This window comes from Oryctolagus cuniculus, chromosome 13, assembly GCF_051225735.1.
Source record: "Oryctolagus cuniculus isolate XC-2025 breed Fujian yellow rabbit chromosome 13, ASM5122573v1, whole genome shotgun sequence".
In the NCBI taxonomy this organism is placed as follows: Eukaryota; Metazoa; Chordata; class Mammalia; order Lagomorpha; family Leporidae; genus Oryctolagus; species Oryctolagus cuniculus.
The window spans coordinates 46,921,558-46,934,897 of NC_142879.1; the positions used below are offsets into that span (position 1 = coordinate 46,921,558).

The 13,340-nt window shown below is 43.7% G+C and overlaps 1 long non-coding RNA gene across 4 annotated transcripts in view; it reads right to left on the reverse strand.

The window, feature by feature from the left end:
- Nucleotides 1–13,340, reverse strand: part of LOC127483555 (uncharacterized) — a 194,712-nt gene that overhangs the window by 58,372 nt on the left and 123,000 nt on the right. For 2 of the 4 annotated variants that reach the window (XR_016218937.1, XR_016218940.1), the window contains exon 3: nucleotides 10,970–11,075. This is a non-coding gene — a long non-coding RNA (uncharacterized LOC127483555). Of the gene's footprint in view, nucleotides 1–614; nucleotides 769–8,227; nucleotides 8,524–10,969; nucleotides 11,076–13,340 lie in introns of those variants that run through there. The other 2 variants (XR_016218938.1, XR_016218939.1) reach the window with 2 other exon arrangements.

Sequence of the window (13,340 nt, forward strand, 5' to 3'; positions counted from 1 at the left end):
ATACTCTGTTAGATATATTGGCTCCCAGACAGTCCTCCTCTTTTAGATACAATTTGTTTTGGTAAAATAAGTAGAAACAATAATTATCTGATGATATCATATCACCAAATAGCTAGAGATTAAATCATAAAGCTTTCCATGGGTACTACAGAGATCCCAGCATGGAGTCTTCCTTTCTAGGCTCAGAAGTCCAGATGATATTACTAGAAATATGAACAGCGACTGGCTATTCTTCCTTCTACTTTTGAGAAAAAACAATTAAAGGAAACACTTTCCAGTTGATCTAACGTAGCCTTCAGGAGCCCTGGACAGCATCCACTGTCATGAAAATCTTCTCGTTGGAAACTCATTCATAGAAAAAGTAGTCTGGAAGCTGTCTACACAGGGGGAAAATGGGATGAGCTAAGTTGAGGAAGTAGACAAAGGGAACCAAGATCCTTCTGTTAGATAACTAAGAAATACAAATGTGAAGGAACTAACCCTTCAAACATGTTCTGTTCATCATTTTTTTTTTTTGCCCAAAGTATCACAAATCTTATTTGTGATTCAAGAGTTAAATGGGAAAACATGAAAGGAAGAGAATATAAGCTGGTTGCTTTAGTCTATTCATGCTGCTGCAACACAATACCCCACACTGAATAAACAACAGACATTTACTTCTCACAGTTCTGGGTAGAAGTCAAGATCAAGGCATCAGTGGGCTCAGCGTCTTAGGAGGGTTCAGTCTCAGCTTCCAAGATGGCACCCTGAACACTGCTTCCTCACTTGCTGGAAGGACAAAAAATTCCAGAAGGCTCTAGGGAGTTTCCTCCAACCCCTTTAATAATCCCACCCACGACGTCAGAGCCTTCACGGTCTAGCCACCTCCCAAGGGCCCCACCTCTTCATGTTCCTGCTTTGGGGATCAAGTTCCAAAATGAATTTTGGAGGAAACACAAACATTGGAACCATAGCAAAGGTTGTTACGTGTTATCCACCTTAGTTTCGACACCTGCTATGATGAAAAAGATAAATGCCATTCAACACAGGGGGCAGGTACCTGGAAAATCACAGAACAATGAAAAACAAGAAAGTTCTGTATGGAAGGAAGCAAATCCAGGTTTCTCATCTGCTGAATGATGTCCCATGTAAACAACTGTGGGACTCATATGCCAAAAATTCACGAACACTTGATGATCTTCCCATTTGAAGTTGTCAACAACAAAACCCCAAAAAGTGGTCAGAACATCGTTAGGAAATCATGCAAGTTTCTGGAAGATGGTGTTGCAGTTTACTGCAATCTGAGCAAACAAGCAAGTGACTTTCTCCGTCAGCAGGCATCCGAACTGCCTGGAGGGTGTACTAAAATCCAGGTAACACTGGCGCCGCGGCTCACCTAGAGGTACCGGCACACCGGGTTCTAGTCACAGTCGGGGCGCTGGATTCTGTCCTGGTTGCCCCTCTTCCAGGCCAGCTCTCTGCTGTGGCCCGGGAGTGCAGTGGAGGATGGCCCAAGTGCTTGGGCCCTGCACCCCATGGGAGACCAGGAGAAGCACCTGGCTCCTGGCTACGGATTAGTGCGGTGCTCTGGCCGCAGCGCGCCAGCTGCAGCGGCCATTGGAGGGTGAACCAACAGCAAAAGGAAGACCTTTGTCTCTCTCTCTCTCACTATCTAACTCTGTCAAATAAATTAAAATAAATAAATAAATAATTATTTATTTTAGAATGCATGAGTTTATAGGGTAACTGGGAATCAACAAATGTGTTGCGATTTGGCTCATCTCTGTGGGCCTGGCTTATTGAGGCCGGGTTCCCTCATGTGTCCATCGGCTGGCTGACAGTTCTGCTCCAGGCAGATGTAGGCAGCTCCACTAGGGTGGTTGGTTCCACCCCATGCATTTCCTGGGGCCTGCAGGCTAGCCTAGGCTTGTCTTTCTCATGATGCGATGAAGTGGAAGTCAGAAAGGCCTGCGGAGGCCTACCCTGGGTACCAGCAGCGTTACTTCTGCCCCCTCTATTGGCTTTAGTAAGTCACAAGCCCACAGCAGCGTTGAGTAGCAAAAGAAATTCATTGGGCCTGTTTCCCAGGGTAAAGGGGGGAATTGCAAAATACATGTTCACCCCCCCCCCCATGGCCGGTGCCATTGCACCTATCCAAAGCCAGGAGCCAGGTGCTTCTCCTGGTCTCCCACGCAGGTGCAGGGCCCAAACACTTGGGCCTCCTCCACTGTCCTCCCGGGCCACAGCAGAGAGCTGGACTGGAAGAGGGGCAACCGGGACTAGAATCGGCACCGATATGGGATGCCGGTGCTGCAAGGCAGAGGATTAACCAAATGAGCCACAATGCCAGCTCCATAAATTATAATTTAAACCATTGAATTTGATGTGGTTGGTTATGCAGCAACACTTCACTTAATACATGATGCCAAACAGTTAACCTTCTCGTTTTCACCACCATATCATGCTAGGTTAACTGGTATGATAAAAAGAAAAGCTAGATTTCTTTTGATCCTATCTTTGTTTCTAGCATCTGTAGAGAAAACATTCAAATAATTGAATGTCATGCTTATTCTGTTTCAGGTAACAATGAGGCTGGTTTTATGAAAACGTAAGAAATATGTGACTTGTGCATCTATTATTACAAGGTCTGAAATCTCATCAGTTTCTAGAATATGGAAATCCTCAGCTCATAGGTTTTGATAAAAAAGAAAATAAATCCATTAATACTTGGACACACTTTATAACTTTATTATTCTCTTTTAAACATCCAAAAGCTCTGTTTTTCATAGAATAGCTACATCACTCAGGATCCAGAAATTTGAATATATAATGCCTTAAAAATAAAATCAGCAAATGGCACTATATTTGATGGAGCAGAAGATTATATTATTAATTTTTATAATGGAAATTGCAAGAATTGATTTCTCAAGAGGTTAGACAACTAATATTACTTTCTTTTCAACTATTGAACACACAGACGTGCATTTTATGGTGACTTTTCATCAATAGCTCATTGTAAATTTCTTAAAGATCAATTTTTTTCCTTCAAGACAAGAGATTTATATAGTAAAAATATCAAGACAACCTATCTATCAACATAATTAAGAGCTCAAGAGAGACATTTCAGATATCAAATAAAACTTATTTGAAAAGTATCAGAGAGCAAGATTTCTCTATATGTTGAGGCTATCAACACAAACAAGAAACAATTTTTTACAGGACAGTATCAATGTGCACCTCACTTTAGGGGTTGCACAAGATACTAACACAATAAGTTGTAAACCAGTTCAATTTCTTTACAGTTCATTTCTGAAGCATTAAATCAAGTAGCCTGCTTCATTCTTCATTTACCTTTGGTGTCATAAGGCTTTTCATGCTTAGTTCTGAGTGTCTGGATATTGTTACTTAATAGAGGCTAAGTGAGTACATAACATGTATGCCACTTCTTAAGTTCTACTGGCAAATTTCCCAAAGAACTCTATATTGCTGCTGTGCGAACAAATCAGCATAACTATTGCTCACATTCCCCGCTCCCCTCCCACCCCTCATAAGAAGGCAACAGTACTGTCCTCCTGTAACGTTGGCCAAACCCTTTGAGGGCAAGGGGCCTGCCCCACTACAGTGCCCACGTGGGATGAGTTCACAGCACACACTCCTCACTGTCCGTCCTTTCATGGGACACATATGGATGGGGGACAATTCTTGGCCAAGGCATTGTTTTAGGTTTCAGGCTACAGCAGCAACCAATCATAAACTCTTTGTCTCTTGGACACACAAAAAATAAGTAGATAATATATCCAAAAGGGTGAGTACTGTGCAGAAAAATAAAGCAAGCTAAGAGACATTTGTTCTCCCCAAAAGAGTCACAGGGTGTCAGATATGTTTGTTAATTCTCTCATGTGTCACTTACAACAGAGGCTGAACACTTAGGAGGTACAAACAGAAAAGATTTTGCTAAATGGATAACTGCCACAGAAACGTTGCAGGATACAGAAATATGGAAGACCCTGTCCCGTGACATCTGGTTTTCTAGTGTCATTGCCTCTATCAATGCGAGTTAGAAATGCTTCTAGAATTTTTTGAAAATGTAGGAAGAGTAAAAATAAGGCCTTAGTCCAAGCAGCTGTGTCAGGTGACCAGAAAAGGTGTGAGAACTAGAGTTGGTCATCTGTTTCAGTCTTCAGATGTTCCCTTCCTATGACACTTTTTGATGTGAAAGAAAAGCCTCTTGAATAGGGGCAAAGAAAGGAAAAGAAACAGCTTTTTTTCTGGGCATCTCTGGCACAAAAGCAAAAAAGAAGTTCAATGAAATCATGCCTTGTGACGCAGGTCTTTCTTTCAAAATAAAGCTTAGGAGAGGGTGTTTGGTGCAGTGGTTAAGACATCACTTGGGGGACCAGTACTGTAGTACAGCAGGCTCCACCACTGCCTGCAATGCTGGCATCTCTCACGGGTGCTGGTTCAAGTCCTGGCTACTCCACTTCTGGTCTGGCTCCCGACTAATGACCTAGGAAAGCAGTGGAAGATGAGCTGAGTATGGGGCCCCTCCCGCACACCTGGGAGAACTGGATGGAGTTCCAGGGTCCTGGCTTCAGAGGCCATTTGGGGAGTGAATTGCAAATGGAAGGTCTCTGTCTCTGCTTCTCCCTCTCTCTGTAACTCTGCCTTTCAAATAAATAAATAAATCATTATAAAAAAAAAAAAAAAGGAGACACTACTTTGGACAGGACAGCTAGTATTAGAGTAGCTGGTTTTGGGTCTTGGCTCTTCCCCTGCTTCCTGCTTCCTGTTATTGTGCACCCCTGGAGGCAGCCGATGGTGGCGCAAGTACTTTCGTCCCAGGCATGCACGTGGGAGGCCCAGGTTGAGTCCCCAGCTCTTGGCTCCAGATGAAGCTGGAGCCCAGTCCCAGCCACTGCAGGCTTTTGAACATGAACCAGCGTATGGGAGGGGGGCATGCTTCCCCCTTCCCTCCATCATCTCTTAAATCAATAAATAAAAGATTTGTCAAAAGGCATCTCCGAGGCGGCTGACCTGCACCACGGCTCTGTGGGCTGTAGTGTGGGAGGGACTGCAGCCTGTGAGCAGGTGCCTGAGAGCTGCACAAGCCTGGCCGCCAGCCGCAGAACTCTGAGTTTCTATGCAAATGGAGCTGCACCAACAACCAGTAGCTTTTCTCCTTCCAGCTCCACTTCTCAGGATCAACATTCAAGTCTGTGCTATACAAAATTATTCACGTTATTGGGATAACACTAGTATTTATTTTATAGCATTATTAAAAGCATTCAAAGTGCTCGAAATAGTGCCTGGTATCATAAAAAGTCATGGGGAGTAATGAAGCACTGGAGTGGCAGGCTGCTTTCTTTGGAAATGAAATGAAGGATTTTCTGTGATGCTGTCACTCTGTTCACCTTGGAGGTACCTTGGAGGAGGCCTGCATGCTGCAAGGGCTCTGTTCTGCTCACACATTTAGTCTGGAGGCTCCTAAATGGAGTCCATGCACTTTAGAGGGTACACAAGGCAATCCACTAAGCTGGAAAATATGAGTTTGAGAACTTCTACTGATATTCATTTTTACCTAAAAAAATAAGTTTTATTTTTTCTAATCTTTATTACACAAAATGACAAGGACATCTGGATATAAATTTTAAATAAAATATATTTACAGGGCACACTGATAGATGTGTGATTCTAATGTCTATTTACCTTTACTTATTTTGAAAGACAGAGTAACAGAAAGGGATCTTCCCTCCCCAAAGGCCCACAACAGCCAGGGCTGGGTCAGGAAGAAGTCGGGAGCCTGAATTCTATCCAGGTCTCTTAACACGGGTGTCAGGAGCCCAACTGTTTGAGCCACCACCTGCTGTTTCCCAGTGCATTAGTCAGAAAGCAGATCTTAAGCATGGAGTGAGTGGGTGGGACTGGAGCTGGCACTCCATCGTGGGCTGTGGGTGTCCCGAGCAGTGGCTTAAGCTGCTGCCACACAGCGCCTGCCCCTAGGGTGTGATTCTAAGTTTGGAGACCAACAGGAGTGAAGATGTCTTTGTGTCTTGAGATGGCAAATGTGCCTTCCTCACAGTATTTCCAGTTTAATAGAATAACTAGTGTTCCAGCAGCAGAACTGTTCCTAGCTACACAAAGTCTGAACTTACCTTTGGTTGGACCACCCTGCGGCTGGTGCCTGCCCGCATCCCTGTGGATGCATTGCAGCTGACCTGAGCTACCCAGGTGGCAGGGCTGGCCCTGGGCATGCAGACGCCTCCCAAGAGAGTACTGGCCGTCTAACTAAGTGCTCTTGCCTCTCTGTGGTGTCAGGGGAGAATACTAATGTGCACTTTTATTTTAAAGCACAATATACAGTGCAAACTTTCCTAATATGGAGGCCATGGATGGATTCAAGAGCTGTGTGGGCTCCCTGAAACCATGCAAAGCATTTGATAAGGCCACAAATGTATGTATTTTACTGGGGTATATATTCAAGGCTTCAGACAATTTTCAAGGAGCCTTCCAAGAACTGAAAGTCTATTTTAAGTGTTTAAGTGCCTCCTTCTTTTGTTAATTTACTTTTTTACAGATTTATTTATTCATATGTATTTGGAAGGCAGAGTGACAGAGACAGAGAGAAGGTGAGCTTCCATCCACTGCTTCATTCCTCAAATAGCTGCAACACCAGGGGGCTGGGCCAGGCTGAAGCTGGGAGCTTGGAACTTCTGGGTCTCCCACATGGATGCAGGGGCCATCTTCCACTGCTTTCCCAGGTGCATTAGCAGGGAGCTGGATTTGAAGTGGAGCAGCTGTGACTTGAACTGGCACTCCCTGCTATGGGATGCTAGTGTCCCAAGTGGTGGCTTGTGCAGCTGTGCCACCAAGGCCAGTCCTAAAGTGTCTCCTTTCAACAAACAAATTAATTCATGCATTCATGCTTTTAAATAACTCAAACACCTCAGCCTGGACATTATGGGCAGCAAGAGATGAGAATACTGCTCAGGAATCTTGAGTACCAGCCAGAAAAAAAAAATCCCAGCTTAATGCCTCTCTCTCCCTCTCTCCCTCTCTTCCTCTCTCCCTCTCTCCCTCTCTCTCTCTCTCTTCTCTGACTGTTTCTTCTTCTGATTTCTCGGGTTTTAGCAGGGCATTTTTTACAAGTTCATTTTCTCCCTTCTCGTTACATACCCGTTATGGTTTGCTTCCTAGAGTTTGCAGTATACGGCAAATCTAAGCGCACGCTGAAGGAATGCTATGCCTTGGCACAGATACTCCAGATATCTTCTAACGAAGAATTCCTGATTCCTGCTTCCCGTTCCTTAAACATCGCGGCTATTCATTTTATTGTCCATATCGTATAATCTCCCTGTACACTGTTACTATTACTACTATGCACAAGCAATTACCTATTACACCAATTAAGAATGAGAAAAATATAAGAATTTTATTTCAGGGCCGACGCTGTGGGGTAGTGGGTAAAGCTGCCGTCTGCAGTGCTGGCATCCCATACAAGTATCCATTGGAGTCCTGGCTGCTCCACTTCCAATCCCACTCCCTTCTAATGTGCCTAGGAAATCAGTGGAAGATGGCCCACGTCCTTGGGCCCCTGCACCCATGTGGGAGACCTGGAAGAAACTCCTGGCTCTCCTGGCTTCGGATTGACCCAGCTCTGGCCGTTGCAGCCATTTGGGGAGTAAACTAAAGGATGGAAGACCTCTCTCTCTCTCTCTGCCTTCGCAATAAATAAATAAATCTTTTTAAAAAAGAATTTCATTTCCCTTCATTCACTCCTCTGTGATGTGCTTCCCTTTTGTAGATCTGTTTGTGCCTACATCCTTTTCCTGCTCCCCAGAGATCCAGCATCTCTTACGGCCCATGTTACAGGGGATGATGCCCTCAGGTTTTGTTTATCTGACGGAATCTCTGTTCTTCCTTCACCTTTGAAGGATCTTTTCACTGGAGTTGGAATTCCGGGTTAGTGATATTTTCCTTTCAAGACTTCAGATACTTTCCATTCTATTCTCGCTTGCATGCTTTCTAACAAGAAGTTTGTGTGATGATTTTCCTTCTGCCCTCGAGGTTTCTTTCAAAAGAGTCTCATCATCTATTATTGTCTTCAGTTAAAACATATCATGCCTAGGTATAGGTTTTTGATGTTTAACCTGAGCTTCCTGGATCTATGTTTTGGTGTGTATCTTTAATTTCTGAAAGTCGTGAGCCATTATTCTTTCAAATACGCTCTGTCCTGTTTCTTTTGCTCTCCTTCTGCTATGCCAGTGGAACATACACTATACCTTTGGAAATGCTTTCTGGATGTTCTGGTTTCCTTTTGCACTTTAGTTTGGGAAATGTAGCAGCATATCTGCTGAGATGCATCTGCCAGCTCACCTTTTTCCTTAGCTGTGTCCAGTCTACCGATGAGTTCACCGAAGGCATTCTTCATCTCTGTTACAATGTTTTGATTTCTGGAATTTCTTTTCCATTCCTTGTAGACTTTTCACCTCTCTGTTACATTAGGCCCATTGTTCTTGCATGTTATCCAGTTTCAAAAAGTAGAACCTTGGGATATTAAACAATTATTTTTAATGCCCTGTTGGATAGTTCTAAAATTTGTCTCCTACCTTCTTTAGTTATGATCCATGCTTTGTCACTTCAAACTTTGTTTTGCCTGCTTTTTGTTTTTATTTTTCAGCATGCCTGGCAACCTTGTTGCTGTTCTTGAAAGACAGTTACAGTGTGTTGGGTAATAGGCATTGAGATCCACAGATCTTTAGCGTGAGGCTTTATATTAATATGATGAGAAGTTCAGTTGAATTTCATGTTTGTAAAATGGAGATGTCAATGCTTCTGTTTTCTCTAGCATCCTTGCTTTTGTCTTCCCTTTTAAGTTTCCCTAACAATTCCTTTTGAAATTGTCTATGCTTGCAGCTCTTTCAACTGTACTCCGCTGTTGCTAGTTTGTAACTTTGTTGATGTGTTGGTAAGGAATGGGAGGAAGCAGGCCTTCTGTGTCTTATGATTAAGCTTAGTTAGTCTTTTAGTGGGTGGTGTCCCTGGGGTGTGACCCTCCCACCTGCTTCCCACCTTTTATCTGTCTACCATGAATCAGGATAGGAAGGCTGGCAGGTGCTGCGGTGGGTGATTGCACTTCCCCCCTGCCCCCGAACAGTGGCCCCTGATTATGGAGAATGAGCTGAGCATATTTCAGAGTGATCAGTTTTTCCTTTCATCCAGAAGCATAAGGGTTGGTTGGTTTGTTGTAACTATTCATCTTAAGAACCTATCGGGGAAAAAAAGGGGGGGGGGACAGCGCTGTGGCATAGCAGGTATGCCAGCATACCATATGGGTGCCGGTTCAAGTCCTGGTTGCTCCACTTCTGATCCAGCTCTCTGCTATGACCTGGGAAAGTAGTAGAAGATGTCCCAAGTCCCTGAGCCCCTGCACCCATGTGGGGGACCTGGAGGAGGCTCCAGGCTTCAGGCTTCGGATCGGCACCACTCCGGCTGTTGTGGCCAATTGAACCAGAGGATGGAAGACTCTCTCTCACTCTCTCTCTCTCTCTCTCTCTCCCTCTCCCTCTCCCTCTCCCTCTCCCTCTCCCTCTCCCTCTCCCTCTCCTTTTCTCTCTGTGTAGCAATGACTTTCAAATAAATAAATATTTTTTAAAAAATGAACCTATTAGAGTTCTTGGAGGTAAAAACTATGAAGTATGGGCCTTTCCCAGACTGTGGCCCTGAAAGTTCATCACTCTCAAGCCAGTTTGTACTCAGCCTCCAGCAATTTGTCAAGGTTATTGTGTAAGTGTTCCTATCAGTTTGGGTTCCAGGGACTTCTGTCCTGGGAAAGCTGACCTTGGCTCTGATTCTCTGCATTCCTCTCTTTCTCTACATAAAAGGTGGTGGTGTCCTCTGCCATCTCGGTCTCTCATGGGTACAAGTTCGTGATGCGCAGATGGTTTCATTTATTTCTTTTCTGAAAAAAGATTTGTCTGAAAGAGAGACAGAAGAAGAGGGAAGAAGGAGAGAGAGAGCGAGGGAGAGAGGGAGGGAGGGGTCTTCCATCCACTGGTTCACTCCTCAACTGTCTCTAACACCCAGGAGCCATGAGTAACAGAAACGTAAATACTTGAGCCATCATCTGCCACCCCCCAGGCACATTAGCAGGAAGATGGATTTGAAGCAGAGGACATGGGACTGGAAATGGTACTCACTATAGGTCATGGGCATCCCAAGTGGCAGCGTAACTCATTGAGACACAATGCCTGCCCTTCCTTGTATTTCTTACAGTGAGGATTTCCAGGCTTTTTACTTGTCGGAACTGGAATCAAAAGTTAATCATTCTTCTTAAGTCTCTACTGGCCTAAACACCTGTTCCACTCAACCCTGTCTTAGAACACCACCTGCTGCGTACTGCCAGCTCTCTGCCTCCGATGGCGCAACCCCAAAATGGCAAATAGAGGTAGTACTCAGGGAGGTCTTGCACTATACTTACCCTACCTTCATCCCCTACTAGCCTAGAGAGAACTCTTCTCCACAGGGTTAGCAGCTGCTGCTAACCTCAATCCCTGGATACAGCTTGTCCCAGGTGCAGCAATAGGAAGAACAAAAGCACATTTGTGTCCCTCCACTCTTTCACTGCCAATGCCAAGGCGTGTACTGCCCTCACTTTCAACTCTCCCACAGTGTTTATATGTCTACTAAACTACTTTAAAGAAAACCTCTGACAATGAAAACACCACCAAAGATGTTTTCAATTACAAGCCCACAAGCAAGGGGCACTTTAGAAATTATGGAATTAAAAGATAAGTTTATTTTGGTGCAAAAATTCTGGAATTCATGTGTATGAGGGGTATGCAAAAAAGATCATGGAAAAGATACATATTATGAAAAACTCCTACGGGGATTTCATTTTTTTTTCACACAGTAAACTTATCTTTTAATTGCATCTTCCACAAACTTTTTGAGGTTCTCTTGTGCATAAGATCACATTCACTAAATGACTCACCCAGGGAATAGTTCTAACAGTGCAGAGGAGGGAGCAGCGGCCTCCACGTGGGGTGGTCCGTAGCACTGCGTGATCTTCCACCATCCTTCCGGAGCTGGCTGCTAGCCTGGGGAAGAATATTGAGAGTGTGAGGAGTTGGAGAAATTAGGTGAGAGGCAACTCAGACTATTATTCTTGATGTTCTCAAAGAATTTCAGACAAACTGGCTATGTCAGCTCCATAATTGAGTGCAGGTCTGTAGATACTCAGGGACACTAGATGTGTGATGGGAACATCACTTCCATTCAGGTCCAGTCACAAGTGACAGGGGCAGGACACTGTGTTCCCAGATGACTGGAGAGACTCACAAGCCATCACAGAATTCAGAAGTCTTGTGGTTTTATCAACAAAGTTGTGCCTGGGTTGGGAGTGCTCACTCGTTCTGATAAACTCATTTTATCTATGTGCTCGGGAGGTGGCCTCAGGGACCAATGGGCAAATTCTGTTCTAGAAATCGTTGGCTATTTTACCATTGGAGAAATGTCACCATGCCAAAGCCTTTGATAACCGCAAGGGCTTTTGCTTTATTACTGAATTTTTTAAAAATTAAATGACCGTAAATTTTTATTGCTATCATTAGAAGTTGCAGCACCACACCAAGGTTTGTGTTTGGCCCTTTATAGATATCTTAATAATTCCGGCTCTGACCTAAAGGAGGACCTCATTATTTTTATTCCTATGCTAAAGTCAAAATTTGAACTGCTGATAGACCCAGGGGAATTTTATTTCTTTGATCTCTCAAGATCTAGCCTAAATGTCACTTCATACATAATGTGCTTTGTCATTTGACTCCTGCAGCATTTTGCATATTCTATTGAGTCACAAATGCCTCTTCCTAACTGGTGTATGGGAATAGGTGTAAGATTCCCCAGGCAGACAGTGGAGAGATAGGATGGTACTATCCACTACTGCACCTTCATGCCAAGCACCGTGTCTAAGAAACAGAAGCCCTCAGCCAATGTCGACTGTATGCTCTTGCATATGTCACTTGGTTTATCTGATTAAGTGGGACACACAGGCATTTGACCATCCCCTATCTTCACCGCACATATATGCTTGTAGTTATCACAGCAGTGGGAGGGGCAGCGCTGAGGACGGGCTCGCTTCAGAGGTTGCCCAGTGAAGCAGGGTAGTGTGGGCAGTATCCCAACTCACTCCATGGAGTCACCCTTGAATCAGGAAGAGCCAAGGAGATTGCTTCTGTATGGAACAGCCATTTTATAGTCCCCTTTCTAATTTTCCAAATTTTCCATAAGACTCATATTTCATTTTTACAACTGAATGAGGACAAAACTCTTTCACATTAAACTTTTATTAAATCAAATCAAAGGAACAAGTCTCATAACCTAGTAACCACTGCACAGTCCTGCCTGCCTCTATGGTATTTTTTCTGCTGTGTTAAACTTTAATGGTCAAATAAACAAAATACAGGTCCATTCCCCATGGTGATTACCATGAATAGGCAGCACATATCTGTGACAATGTTTCAATTTTAAAAATTATAATTTTTATAATCACAAAGTTTTGAAACCAATTTAAAGAAACCACCCTAATATATTGTGAACAGTAAAAAATCCATGCAAACAATATTTAAAATATGAAATTAGTTGGTGATATCAGCAGTTGTTAAAGAAGTTGAGATTTTAGGACAAGTCCTAGAAAGATTTTTGATTTCCTACCTGGGACTTCATGTGTCTCTACAGATGTCTGAATGGGAAGAAAAGGCACATAAACAAATATCCTTGGATTTGGAGCTGAAGAGGGAAATACAACAGAGAGCGTTTGCATGTTCTGTTTTCATGAACATGTAGCTTCCTAGCCAGCCGTATGGAGAGTGCAGATGAGGAGAGAATTCATTAACTTACTTGGTACCTGGGAAAGCACTATTTTGTTTCCTTAGCAAAATGAGTAAAGACTTCCGTATCTGAGCTGGGTGTTAAGAAGGGCATTTTTGTGTCTAAGACATGGAATCCAAGTGGTGCCTTGCACTTTCCTCTGTTCTTTGTTCAAGGCAGGGCTGGGCGGCCCACAGCTGCTGCACAGACAGCTCCATAGCCTACGGTGTTTATCAATGGTAGAACTTTTGAGCTGGTGCAACCGAGTGACAGGATAGAAATGATGGTACGGGTAACATCCAATCCTAACTTTATTTTAGGGCTCAGAATCCCCTTTATTCACTACCAGCACCATAAACAACCCTGGACAAAGAGTTTATCCACCTCAATTCTCTATGTGGTTCACTTGTTGCAAGATATAACTGTATCCTAGAGAAGTTGCATGCATACCTTGGTATATGTGACAGAGTCATAATTGCCAATCCTATCTATTTCCA